This window comes from Elaeis guineensis, chromosome 4 (genome assembly GCF_000442705.2).
Source record: "Elaeis guineensis isolate ETL-2024a chromosome 4, EG11, whole genome shotgun sequence".
Taxonomy (NCBI): Eukaryota; Viridiplantae; Streptophyta; class Magnoliopsida; order Arecales; family Arecaceae; genus Elaeis; species Elaeis guineensis.
In genome coordinates, this window is record NC_025996.2 from 2,874,669 (window position 1) to 2,888,279 (window position 13,611).

A 13,611-nucleotide genomic window follows, 5' to 3' on the forward strand; every position below is an offset into this window, starting at 1 on the left:
TAATGCCCAAAAGGGAACAAAAAGGCTGGTGGGATCATTTTATTTTATTTTGATTTGTTTTTTATTCTTTTATTTGCATTTTTTAAATATTTTTGTTTATGATATTTCCACCTTGCCCATTTCTTAGGATACACTCCATGAAGTTGCTGGGGAGGGGGGGAAAGGTGTCGGTTGCAAAATTGACAAGATCGGTTGGGCCATAATTCTTCAGTCCAAATCATCTAATTCATTTAATTTTAATCATCTGATTCACCAAATTTTGCTAGAAATAGAAATTTACTTAAAAAGAATACAGTTATAATACTTGGAGCTGATAACTCCCAAATACAAAAGTAATGGGATTTATTCAGATAATTTATATACGTGATAAATCTTTTATCTTGTTTTATCTGATTAAAATATTTTTATATCATTTATATTAAATTATTTATCTCATGCTTGAAAATAAAGATAAATGATACTAAATTACAAACTTTAAAACATTTTTTTTTAATTTAAGAAAAAATTTAATTTATGAAGCAAGCTCTATAAAATATATATATATATATATATATATATATATATTATATATATATATATATATATATATATATATATATATATGTTGTAAATGGTTGCAAAAAATGTAAATAACGGTGGTTGGAGCCCACTTGGCCGCACACTAGTTTTAGTCTAGCTAACATTGTAATTAATAGAGCTTGGCAAGAACCAGAAAAATATAACTAATCTAAATTGAAAAAGCCAATATTCTACTTGATTTGATGAATATTTGAGCATTATTAATTTTATCACTAATTAAATTGTTTTTGGTAAAATATTATTCTGAAGCATCTAAGATAATACAAGATTCTCTTTCTCATATCATGGCCCATGTATTATACAATCACATATATTATTGAGCAGATATGTAGGTATATGTTTGCTTGTAGATTTCTCATAGTACGACCAACGTTTTTTTTTGCAAGCACATGACTTGTGAAGTAAGTGGCTATCTAGACACTAAACTACTGAATAAAGGTTGATTAAGTTAAAGCTGAATCATGAGCATTCATTCAATTGCTCGTGTCCGTAAGCATATGCTAAATAAATTTTTGAATAAATTATATTTATAATTTTTAAATTATATTAAATTTTTTAAATAATTTTTAAATTATAAAAATTTAAATTTTAGTTCTAAATATTTTGAATTATTTTAATATTGTCCTTCGTCTATTTACGACATCTTTTTTGCACTGAAAATCCTACGTGGCAGTCATTGATGCTTACGTGACAGTTAACGATACTGATCTGAAATAAAAAAATAATAATTTATTATTTTTTATAAATTTGATATATAAAAATAATATTTTATTATTATTATTATTTCGTTCTTCGTCTTCTTCCTCCCGATCGGCCACTTCAGCCGCACCCCCGCTTGCCCCGATGCCCCCCCGCCCACCGCACCCCCTTCGACTACACCTCCGCCCGTCCTACTCCCCTCTTCAGCGTCGATGGGTTGTGCACTGGTGCCCCCTTGGCTCCACCCCACCTCCCTCTAATGCAGAGGATCAGTTTTCCTCCCTACATCGCAATGCACTCGCTGTCAAGCCCCAAACCCAGCACCTGAGTTGGGTATGTGACACGGCCACACAAACCCTAGAGCAGCGCCCTAAGGATCATGTAAGGCCTATTAATTTAACACTTCAAATTTTAAATAACTAAGTAAATACCAAATCAATCCACCAAGCCAAAACTTTAAATCAAATGTAAACACTGTTCAATACAATTTATTCAAATGTTCATTGGTATCAGACAATTTAGACTAACTAAACTACTAAAGGCTTTGTTCTTATTTGCTCTCGCCCAAACCATCCAAACAAGCATCCTGTGAGTCTGAAAAAAAAAAAAAGAAGAAAATATGAGCTTCTCCAGCTCAGTAAGAATCACTGCACATGTACATCAAGCCAGTAGATAAAAGTAATATTTCTGAAACCAATACAATTGAGAAAACTCATTGGTATATAATAACTGGAATATTGTCACAAATATGCATATGTATCATCATACATCATCAGATGAAATCTTCATTCATTGTTGAATTTCATATTATATGTTTTATCTTTCACATCTTCAGATAGACAACCTTTTATTCTTTTTGGCTTTGGACTAACCAGGATCATGCGACGATATTTTATTCGGATCGATTTCTGTGATCTTCCTCGGATCGAACTATTTATGATCTTTCTCGGATCAAAGTGGCCATGATATTTCTCGGATCAAATCTTTCATGATCTTTTCGGATCAAGTTCTTCCACACATAAGCCTGTGGAGGCTGTCCCAAGCATAAGCTCCTGGCTGGCTATTCCACATGACAAAGTCAGTCCAAACCATATTCTCTTCTTTTTTTTTTTATTTTATAGATGTATACCATTAATCAATTCAAATTTTGTAGTGTACTCAAAAATAAACATGTCATAACTATATAATCATGCCATCATATGTGTTGATGAAAATATATTCATACTCGCAATCACACAAGTAAATATCAGCATTTCACATATGATAAGTTCATTGATCTCAAATCCAACGATGCAAAACTAATAGTAAAATAGTATATACATGTGATGATGATCATGTATAATGATTCTTACCTCGATCAATGAGAAATCAATTTCACAGCCTTATAGTCTGAAAATCAAAACCCTACTCGTTGTCCCCCTGGTCGTTGGACTGTTCTCCCATCAAACAAATCAATTTAACCAAATAAATTTTCTAAAAATATATATATTGAGGTTTATCTGACTCTTACCCATGTCCCTTTTTTTCAATTTTTATTTATTTTATATATATATGTATGTATATATATATATAATTATATTATATATATATATATAAATTTTATTTATTATTTTTATTTACTTTATATATATGTATGTATATATATATAATTATATTTTATGTATATATATATATATATATATATTTTTTTTTTTTAAATTAGAGAAGAGAGAAGAAATTTCTTCTCCTCTTCCTCACGCTCGAAAATAGGGAACCCGAGCCCCTTTCCGAGCGCCTCCCCTTAATCCGGCCAGATGAGCCACCTCCGGCCACCTCCCCGGCAACGTCTCGACGACGGCAATGATACCATCTCGGTGGCAGTGCCACCATCCCTATTGCCGGCGGCAGAAAAGGAAACAAAAACAACATAAACAGAGTATCCCTGTTTGAGCCCGAACCGGCATCTCGCCGGCTTCCAAGTTCACCGATGATCGGAGGATTAATAGGGAAAGAAGAATACCTTGCTCCGACGTCCAAAGATAGCTCCGACGACCCCCCCTCTCTTCCGATCAACCACCCACGGTATTTCTTGAGAAAATCTCTCAAATCCCTCAATTTTCTTTGAAATTTTTGTTGTAAAATCCTAAGGGAGGACGGGGGATCTTTATAGTGAAGGTTTCCTACCCTAACCGGACTCTTTGAGTCCGATTTCGTCGGGAACGGAAAGGAAGAAGACTCCGGTTAGGAGTCTTCCTCCTCCTCTGTAATTTTTTTTTTTGTTGTTGTTGTTGGGCCGTCTGAGCTACAGGCCCAAGTATCTGGGCTGTTACAATCTCCCCCCTTAAAAAAATTTATCCTCGAAATTTACATACCTAAGTTTTCAAAGAGTTGTGGATACTTGATCTTCATTTCTGTCTCGAGTTTCCATGTAGCATCTCTTGCTATGATTGCTCCATTGGATCTTCACATAAGGAATAATTCGATGTCGTAACACCTGATCTTTCTTGTCAACAATCCGTACTGGATATTCTTCATAAGTCAGATCCTTCTGAAGATGCAAAAGTTCATATCTCACCACATGACTTGGATCTGGAATATACTTTCTCAACATTGATACATGAAACACATTATGTACGTCAGATAAAGCGATGGTAATGCTAACCGATATGCAACCTCTCCAATCCTGTCTAAAATTTTAAAAAGACCAATATACTTTGGACTCAACTTACCACGAACTCCAAATCTCATTACACCTTTAGTGGGAGAAACTCTCAGAAAAACATGATCGCCTACCTGAAATTCCAGCTCCCTTCTTCTATTATCAGCATAACTCTTTTGCCTGCTCTGAGCTGTACGAAGCCGTTCCTGGATCATGTGTATTTTTTTCACTGTCTGTTGCACTATTTCTGGTCCCAACAGTTTTCTTTCTCCCACCTCATCCCAACAAATGGGCGATCTACACTTCCTTCCATATAATACCTCGAAAGGAGCCATCTGAATGCTTGCTTGGTAACTATTATTATAAGCGAACTCAACCAATGATAAGTGATTATCCCATGCTCCGCCTAAGTCCATGAACAAGCCCTTAACATATCCTCTAGGATCTGTATGGTTCGTTCTGATTGTCCGTCAGTTTGAGGATGAAAAGCTGTACTAAAATTTAACTTGGTTCCAAGGGCTTTATGAAGACTCTTCCAAAATGAGAAACAAATCTACTATCTCGATCTGACACAATAGTAACTGGTACTCCATGCAGTCGTACTATCTGCTCTATATACAAGCCTGCAATCTTTCTAAAGAAAGACCAATCCAAAAGGGTAAGAAATGTGCTGATTTCGTCAATCGGTCAACAATTACCCATACAGCATTATTATTTCGAAGTGTTTTAGGTAATCCAGTCACAAAATCCATAGTAATATGCTCCCATTTCCACTGAAGAATAAGAAGAGACTGTAATGGTCCTGCTGGTCTTTGATGTTCAGCTTTTACTTGTTGACATACCAAACATTGGGCTACAAATTGTGCAATATCCCTTTTCATACCAGACCACCAAAATTTTTTTTCAAATCTTGATACATTTTTGTGCTTCCAGGATGCATAGTGTAAGCGAACAGTGAGCCTCCTCTAGGATCTCATCCCTTAATCTTGAAATCTTGAGAACACATAGTCTGTTATCAAATCTCAATGACCCATCCTCATGTGTCCAAAATTTTGTCTGTATACCGGATTCCACTGCTTCTATGACCTTTTGTAACTCTGAATCCTCCTTTTGAGCTGCCTTAATCTTTTCAATCAAAGTAGGTGTAGTACAAGATTTGTAAGCTGAACTTGAGAATCATGTAGTCGTATTTCAATTCCTGATTTTCCAAATCTAGCAATATAGCTTTTGTGAGGTAATTAGAGCAGCCAATTCATCAAAAATTTTCTACTTAGAGCATCGGCTACAACATTCGCCTTCCCGGGATGATAATTTATTGTCAAGTCACAGTCCTTCAATAGTTTCAACCACCTTCTTTGTCTCAAATTTAACTCCTTTGAGTAAAGATATATTTTAAACTTTTATGATCCGTGAAAATCTCGCAATGCTCTCCATATAAGTAATGCCTCCATATTTTTAAAGCAAACACCACAGCTGCTAATTCTAAGTCATGAGTAGGATAATTTCGCTCATATGACTTCAATTATCGAGAGGCATAAGCTATCACCTTTTCTTTTATATCAAAACATAATCGAGACCTTTACGAGAAGCATCGCTATAGATAGTGAAACCTTATGTCCCGGATGGAATGGTTAAGATTGGAGCAGTCACTAATCATCTTTTTAACTCTTGAAAGCTTTGCTCGCATTCGTCTGTCCATTCAAACTTTACTTGTTTCTATGTTAGACGAGATAGAGGCATGGCAATACTAGAGAAACCTTCCATAAACCTTCGATAATAGCCAACTAATCCCAAAAAGCTACGTATCTCTGATACGTTAGTAGGTCGGCTCCAGTCAACTACTGCTCCACTTTCCTTGGGTCAACTGAGATACCATCCTTGGAGATGACATGCCCGAGGAAAGTAACACTGTTTATCCAGAATTCATATTTTTGTAGCTTTGCATACAGCTTCTTTTCCCTCAGAGTTTGTAATACAATCCTCAAATGTTCTTCATGCTCGAGTGAGCTTTTCGAGTAAATCAAAATATCATCAATAAATACAACTACAAATCGATCCAAGTATGATGCAAACACTCGATTCATAAGATCCATGAAGGCTGCCGGTGTATTGGTCAAACCAAAGGGCATGGCCAAAAACTCATAATGCCCATATCTAGTCCGAAAAGCTATTTTTGATATGTCTCAGGCTGTATCTTCAACTGATGGTAGCCAGAACGAAGATCAATTTTTGAGAAGACCTGAGCCCCTTGCAACTGATCAAACAAATCATCAATTCGTGGTAAAGGATATTTGTTTCGCACTGTTACCTTGTTTAATTTCGATAGTCTATGCAAAGCTGAAGGCTACCATCTTTCTTCTTCACAAAAAGTACTAGAGCTCCCAAGGTGACACACTAGGTCTAATGAATCTTTGTCCAACAGCTCTTGTAATTGCTTTTGTAATTCCTTCAATTCTGCTGGAGCCATTCGATAAGGGGCTTTAGAAACTGAACTCGTACCAGGGATCAAGTCAATAGAAAACTCAATCTCTCGATCAGAAGGTAGTCCCGCAGGTCATCTAAAAAAATATCAAAAAATTCTTCACAATAGGAATATCCTGTAACCTGAGCTTATTATCTTGAGTGTCTAATACAGTGGCTAGAAATCCTTCACATCCTTTTCTAAGAAATTTCTGGGCACGGATAGCTGAGATGAACTTCTGGTGAAAGAAGGGTTTAGTACTCTTAAAACTAAACTCTGACTGATCTGAAATTTGAAACATTATTATTTTTTTGAAGCAGTCAACTGTAGCATGATATGCTGCTAACCAATCCATCCACAAGATTAGATCAAAGTCCTTCATCTCTAAGACTAATAAGTCTGCTTTCATATCCCTATCTTCAATACTCAGTATACAATCTTTGAAATTGAGTTAACCAAGATCACCTCTCCACTTGGTGTGCAGACACAGAGATTATTTTCTAGAGGTGTTGGAGACATCTCATTGGTCTACTTAATAAAACTAGTTGCTATAAAAGAGTGGGTAGCTCCAGGATCAAATAGAGCATAGACATCGTTGGATGCTATTTTAATCATACTTGTTAGATATTCATTTATCATTCAGGGCTATATATCCATATAATATTTTATGACATATATATAAAAGAACTTAGGAGATCGGTTCAGTACCTGTCACCACTGAGTTAGAAGCATTAGCATCCTGTTGTGTAAGTGCATAGACTCGTCCATGGATCTATGATTTTTGTTGTCCCGCATCTTGTCCTTGTACATCTTGGGGTGCCCGATTTGTGGGGGTATTCTGATAATTTTGAGGCATCTGCTGATCTGTACTCCTCCTCCACTGCGGCATATAATTGCTTTATGTCCATCTCGTCCACATTTATAATATTGTCCCCGGCCACGTACAATCTCATCTAAAATGAGGTCCTCCACACCTATAACATATAAGGCTCCCTTGAGGTTGTACTTTACCTTCAGTGGCAGTCTGGCTTGATTTTGGGGTCTTTGGTTTGAAGGCTCTGCTACTTTGACTTGAGAATCAATTGCTCGACCTTTTTCTTCATATTTTTCTCTCTTGCTACTTGAGCATCATTAAGTCTTTTTCTATTATTAAGCATTTGTTGACAACTTCCTTATAAGTGGGCAGCTCGAAAACAGTCACTAACTATTGGATTCTATCCCTTAATCCATTCTCAAATTTTTGGCTCGAATATTTTTCTCAGCTATCAATGCAGGGGCATATCTTGACAATTCTTCAAATTTGGCTGCATATTGAGCAACTGTCATGTGGTCCTGTACCAGTCGATCAAACTCTTGAAATTTCTGAAGTCGAATACTCTAGGAAAATACTTCTCATAGAAAACCTTTCTAAATTCTTCTCATGAAAAAGGTACATCATTTGGTCCCATCTTTCCAATTTCCATCTCCCACCAATCGACTACCTCACCTTGTAACATAAAAGTGGCAAAAGTGACATTATCTTCAGCAGACATCTTAAAGCATAAAAAATTTCTCTTTTGCTTTTAGCCAGCTTTCAGCTTCCATAGGATCTGAGGTCCTGAGAATGCCGGTGGTGCATATTTTTTGAAGTCTAATAAATTGATCTAACGTTCATACTGATTTTCAGCTTTTTGTTGTTGCTGGAACTGTGCTCCTGAAATATTTGTTGTATGATCTGCTGTTGTTGTCCCTGTTGCACCTCCAATATCCTCCTCATATCTTTCCTCGCAGCCACTTGTTGTTGAACCAATACTTGCATTAACTGAGCTGCAGTAATTTTTCCCCAAGTTGAATTTCAGGTTCTCCTAGAGTTTCTTCCCCGGGAGTGACCTCTGCAGGCTCAGTAAGATGTTCTTATTGTGGTGCATCATCATCCGATGAGGTGGAGCATTTTCTTGTTGTATAGCTGGCTCCCAAGCATTAGAGCCATCCGCAAAATGAGTAGGTCTTCGATTTCGCCCACGCTCAGTCCCTCGTGCCATGACAACCTACACAGTTTCACTTTAGTCAAGAACTTAATAAAAATATCTCATATTAGTCAATTTCCATCTAAAAGTCTACCCATATACTCTTCCTCTGAAATGAACCTTAGGATTCCTAAACCTAGGCTCTGATACCACTCTGTCAAGCCCCAAACCCAGCACCTGAGTTGGGTACGTGATACGGCCACACAAACCCTAGAGCAGCACCCTAAGGATCATGTAAGGCCTATTAATTTAACACTTCAAATTTTAAATAACCAAGTAAATACCAAATCAATCTACCGAGCCAAAACTTTAAATCAAATGTAAACTCTGTTCAATACAATTTATTCAAATGTTCATTAGTATCAGACAATTTAGACTAACTAAACTACTAAAGGCTTCTGTTCTTATTTGCTCTCGTCCAAACCATCCAAACTAAGCATCCTGTGAGTCTGAAAAAAAAAAAGAAGAAAATATGAGCTTCTCCAGCTCAGTAAGAATCACTGCACATGTACATCAAGTCAGTAGATAAAAATAATATTTCTGAAACCAATACAATTGAGAAAACTCATAGATATATAATAACTGGAATATTGTCACAAATATGCATATGTATCATCATACATCATCAGGTGAAATCTTCATTCATTGTTGAATTTCATATTATATGTTTCATCTTTCACATCTTCGGATTGACAACCTTTTATTCCTTTTTGGCTTTGGACTAACCAGGATCATGCGATGATCTTTTATTCGGATCGATTTCTGTGATCTTCCTCGGATCGAACTATTTATGATTTTTCTCGGATCAAAGTGGCCATGATCTTTCTCGGATCAATTTTCATGATCTTTCTCGGATCAAGTTCTTCCACACATAACCCTGTGGAGGCTGTCCCAGGCATAAGCTCCTGGCTGGCTATTCCACATGACAAGATCAGTCCAAATCATATTCTCTTCTTTTTTTTATTTTATTTTATGGAGTATACCATTAATCAATTCAAATTTTATAGTGTACTCAAAAATAAATATGTCATAACTATATAATCATGCCATCATATGCGTTGATGAAAAATATTCATGCTCACAATCACACAAGTAAATATCAGCATTTCACATATGATAAGTTCATTGATCTCAAATCCAACGATGCAAAACTAACAATAAAATAGTATATACATGTGATGATGATCATGTATAATGATTCTTACCTCGATCAATGAGAAATCAATTTCACAGCCTTATAGTTGAAAATCAAAACCCTACTCATTGTCCCCCTGGTCGTTGGACTGTTCTCCTATCAAACAAATCAATTTAACCAAATATTTTTTTAAAAATATATATATTGAGGTTTATCTGACTCTTACCCATATCCCCTTTTTATTTATTTATTATATATATATATGTATGTATATATATATAATTATATTATATATATATATTTAATTTTTATTTATTATTTTTATTTACTTTATATATATATGTATGTATATATATAATTATATTTTATGTATATATATATATATTTTTTATTTAGAGAAGAGAGAAGAAATTTCTTCTCCTCTTCCTCACGCTCGAAAACAGGGAACCCGAGCGCCTCCCCTTAATCCGGCCAGATGAGCCACCTCCGGCCACCCTCCCCGGCAACGTCTCGATGACGGCGATGATACCATCTCGGTGGCAGTGCCACCATCCCTGTTGCCGGCGGCAGAAAAAGAAACAAAAATAACATAAACAGGATATCCCTATTTGAGCCCGAACCGGCATCTCGCCGGCTTCCAAATTCACCGATGATCGGAGGATTAATAGGGAAAGAAAAATACCTTGCTCCGATGTCCAAAGATAGCTCCGACGACCCCTCTCTTTTTCGATCAACCACCCATGATATTTCTTGAGAAAATCTCTCAAATCCCTCAATTTTCTTCGAAATTTTTGTTGTAAAATCCTAAGGGACGACGGGGATCTTTATAGTAAAGGTTTCCTACCCTAGCCGGACTCTTTGAGTCCGATTTCGTCGGGAACGGGAAGGAAGAAGACTCTGGTTAGGAGTCTTCGTCCTCCTCTGTATTTTTTTTTTTTTTGTTGGGCCGTCTGAGCTACAGCCCAAGTACCTGGGCTGTTACACTCACACCAGCCACCAGCGAAGCCCAAGGGCAACGCCCACATCCTCTCTTTCGTCCTCCAGGGCGTTGTCACGACTATCATCCTTCTCCACCTCTACGTCGCCAGCCGCGCCCTTCACCGCCATAGCTGCCTCCAGTTCCGAAGCTGTCACCTCTGCGTGCGTCTGCGGTTCCCACTGTCAGCTCCTGGGCCTCCATCTTCAATTGTGGGGGCACATGGGGGCATAGTAGGGCAAGGCGGGGCTGAGGCAGAGGGGAGGCTGGGGGGCTGTGGCGGAGAGAGGTGGCAGGGGGTTGCAGCAGAGAGGGATGGCCGCAGCGGAGAAGGCAGCAGTGCGGTCGCGAGAGAGAAGGGGGGTCACGGGAGGGAAGGGGGGTGGCACAGGGTAGGGGGTGGCCCGGGGGGCCTGCAGCGACGGTCGGCAACGGTGTTGTCGTGGAAGGGAAGGGGGTAGCATAGGATGGGGGGCAGCTGCAGCAGAGAAGGGCAAGGGGTGGGGGGGTCGTGAGGGAGAGGGGATAGCATTTTTTTTTTTAATTTTTAATGCTACATAAACACTGAATTTTATCATGTAAATACTGAATTTTGCCACGTCAACATTAGAGGTTGCCATGTCAGCCTTTCGATGAGAAAAAATGATCGAAATCCATCGTAGGGGTAACATTAAAATAATTCAGAAAGTTAGAGGACTAAAATTTAGATTTTTATCGTTTAAACACTATTTTAAAAAATCTGATATAATTTAAGGACTACCGACATAATTTATCTTAAATATTTTGGTGATCATTTAGCCAATCATAATAGGCATTGATGCGGCCGTATGTAAAAATTTTAAGGTACTAGGTGCTTAAACTAGTGCTATAATTTCTTGGATACATCAAACACTATAAAAATAAGAAACATTCACATATTGTAGCACCATAACAATCTGTAGAGCATTAGGTCATTTAGGAAGAGATACTAACATGACAGCTTCCTGAATAAGGCTATGAAGTCTTTTCTTGAATCAGTTGTGATCATAAAGCAAATAACAAGAGAAATTAGAAGTTTGTCATCCAAACAATGATTATAGTCGGTGCATCACAATCGAGTTTTCTTTATTTGCTTATCATCACTATGCCCTGGTCAATCTTTGCTAAAAACAAGTTTTTCATGTTTAACCAAATCTAAATATAGTGAAATTTTCTATCTACACATAACTAAGTTTAGCGTTGGTTGGCCATGTTTAGTTGTAACAATCTTGGGTCATACTTGCCATGTTTATCCATATTTGGGGTATGACAATTGAGTTCACCATACCTGACCAAGATCAAGCAAGCATCACATACATGAGCATCATTTGCCCAACTTTTTTTTTTTTTTTCCTATTTTGCAATTGACTAACTAGCGCCAAAAAACTAAGTTACATGGTGTTTTTTTTTTTAATTTTATTTGTTTGCCAAACTTGGACACATAGAAATCTAAATGAATATCAAAGAGGGTACAAGAACAAACCTGGGTTTCTTGTAACAATACAAGAGAGTTCACCGACTTAGCCAGTTAGCATCCATCCAGCATAGCTAATATATATGATAGTTCGAAGAAAGCATTTAAAAATATATATGGAATATGCTATTATATGCTTGGATAGACTAGAAAATTGGGTTGCTCAATTTCAAAATAAATGATAGGCCATCCAAATTCAAGATTCAAATTGTTAAACATGATATACACTACAAAAAATACTTAGAAATAAAAATTTATATATTTTTAGTTGTCTCTAAACTATGCGTCAAATTGGTATAGAAATGGATGGTATCAATTGTATTTATAAAATAAATGACAGGTCATTTAAATTGATATCCACTTTATGAATTATGATGCACATATCTTAAAACTTAGGTAGATTTAAATTCATCAGGTTTTGATGATTTCTTTTTTTTAAGAGGCACGTGGTTTGATGATTAGATCATAGTATTATACTATTAAAATCACTCATTTTGACACCTACTTGATGACTATTACAGGCCACCAAATTTATGAATTTTGGTGTCTTGACATCTTGGATTTGGATGATCTATTATTAATTTCAAGATGAGTAGTTTGATTTTCTGATCCACTCGAGGATATAATAGCATATATGTTTATAAAAAAGATATATGCTATTATGTCTTCAAGTGGATCGGAAATCGGTTTGCTTGCCTTGAAGATAAAATGACAGGCGATCCAAATTCAAGATCCAAACCATTGAATATTTATTATACAGAAAAATATCTACAAGTCAACATTTACATATTTTGGTTGTTTTAAAACCTTTGCATCACATCGGGAACAAAATGAACGAAATTAGTTGCACTAATATAGTAAAATATATGATAAGACATATAAAGTAAAAATCTACTTTATGGATCATGATTTATACATTTTAAATACAGGTATATTTAAATTCACCATATCTCAACAGTTAGATCATAGTACAATATAGCATCATGCTACAAAAACCATCTATTTTGATACTTACTTGATGATTAGATTAAAGAGTACCAAAATAGATAAATTTTGGTTTCTAGGCATATTTAATATAGATCATTTTTATGGTTGTATCAAGAATTTGGATGGCCCATTATTGATTTTTGAAAGTAAACATACTGATTTCCTAATCTACTCAAGTGCATAATAGCATCTCTTCAAAAACCTAAAGTTGAGAAATGCATGTGGTTAGGGTTATATATTTTGTAGTTGTTGCTTTGTAAGTACAGTTCTAGTTTGTGGTTTAGTAGTTGCAGTAAAATAAAATCTGTATGTATTTGCCTATAAATTTTGATTGTATTTTAAGACAGTATTACTTATGTGTTGACGAACTATCATCCTTTTTTGGGATATAAATTCATTATAAAATCTTTTCTAGTTGTATTAGTTTGTCTTATGACAATTTGGTTGTAAAACAAAAATACTGCAAAGGACTCTGATATGTAGCCCTTACCCAAAACAATCCCATTGCTGGAACAAGGGTTGATGGACGTTCTTATATATGCAAGCAATATCATTCGATCATATCTGACCTAGTTTGCTCTTGGTAGGCCATGTTTGACCATAGTATTAGGACAATCTGATATCTAAGCATACTTGAT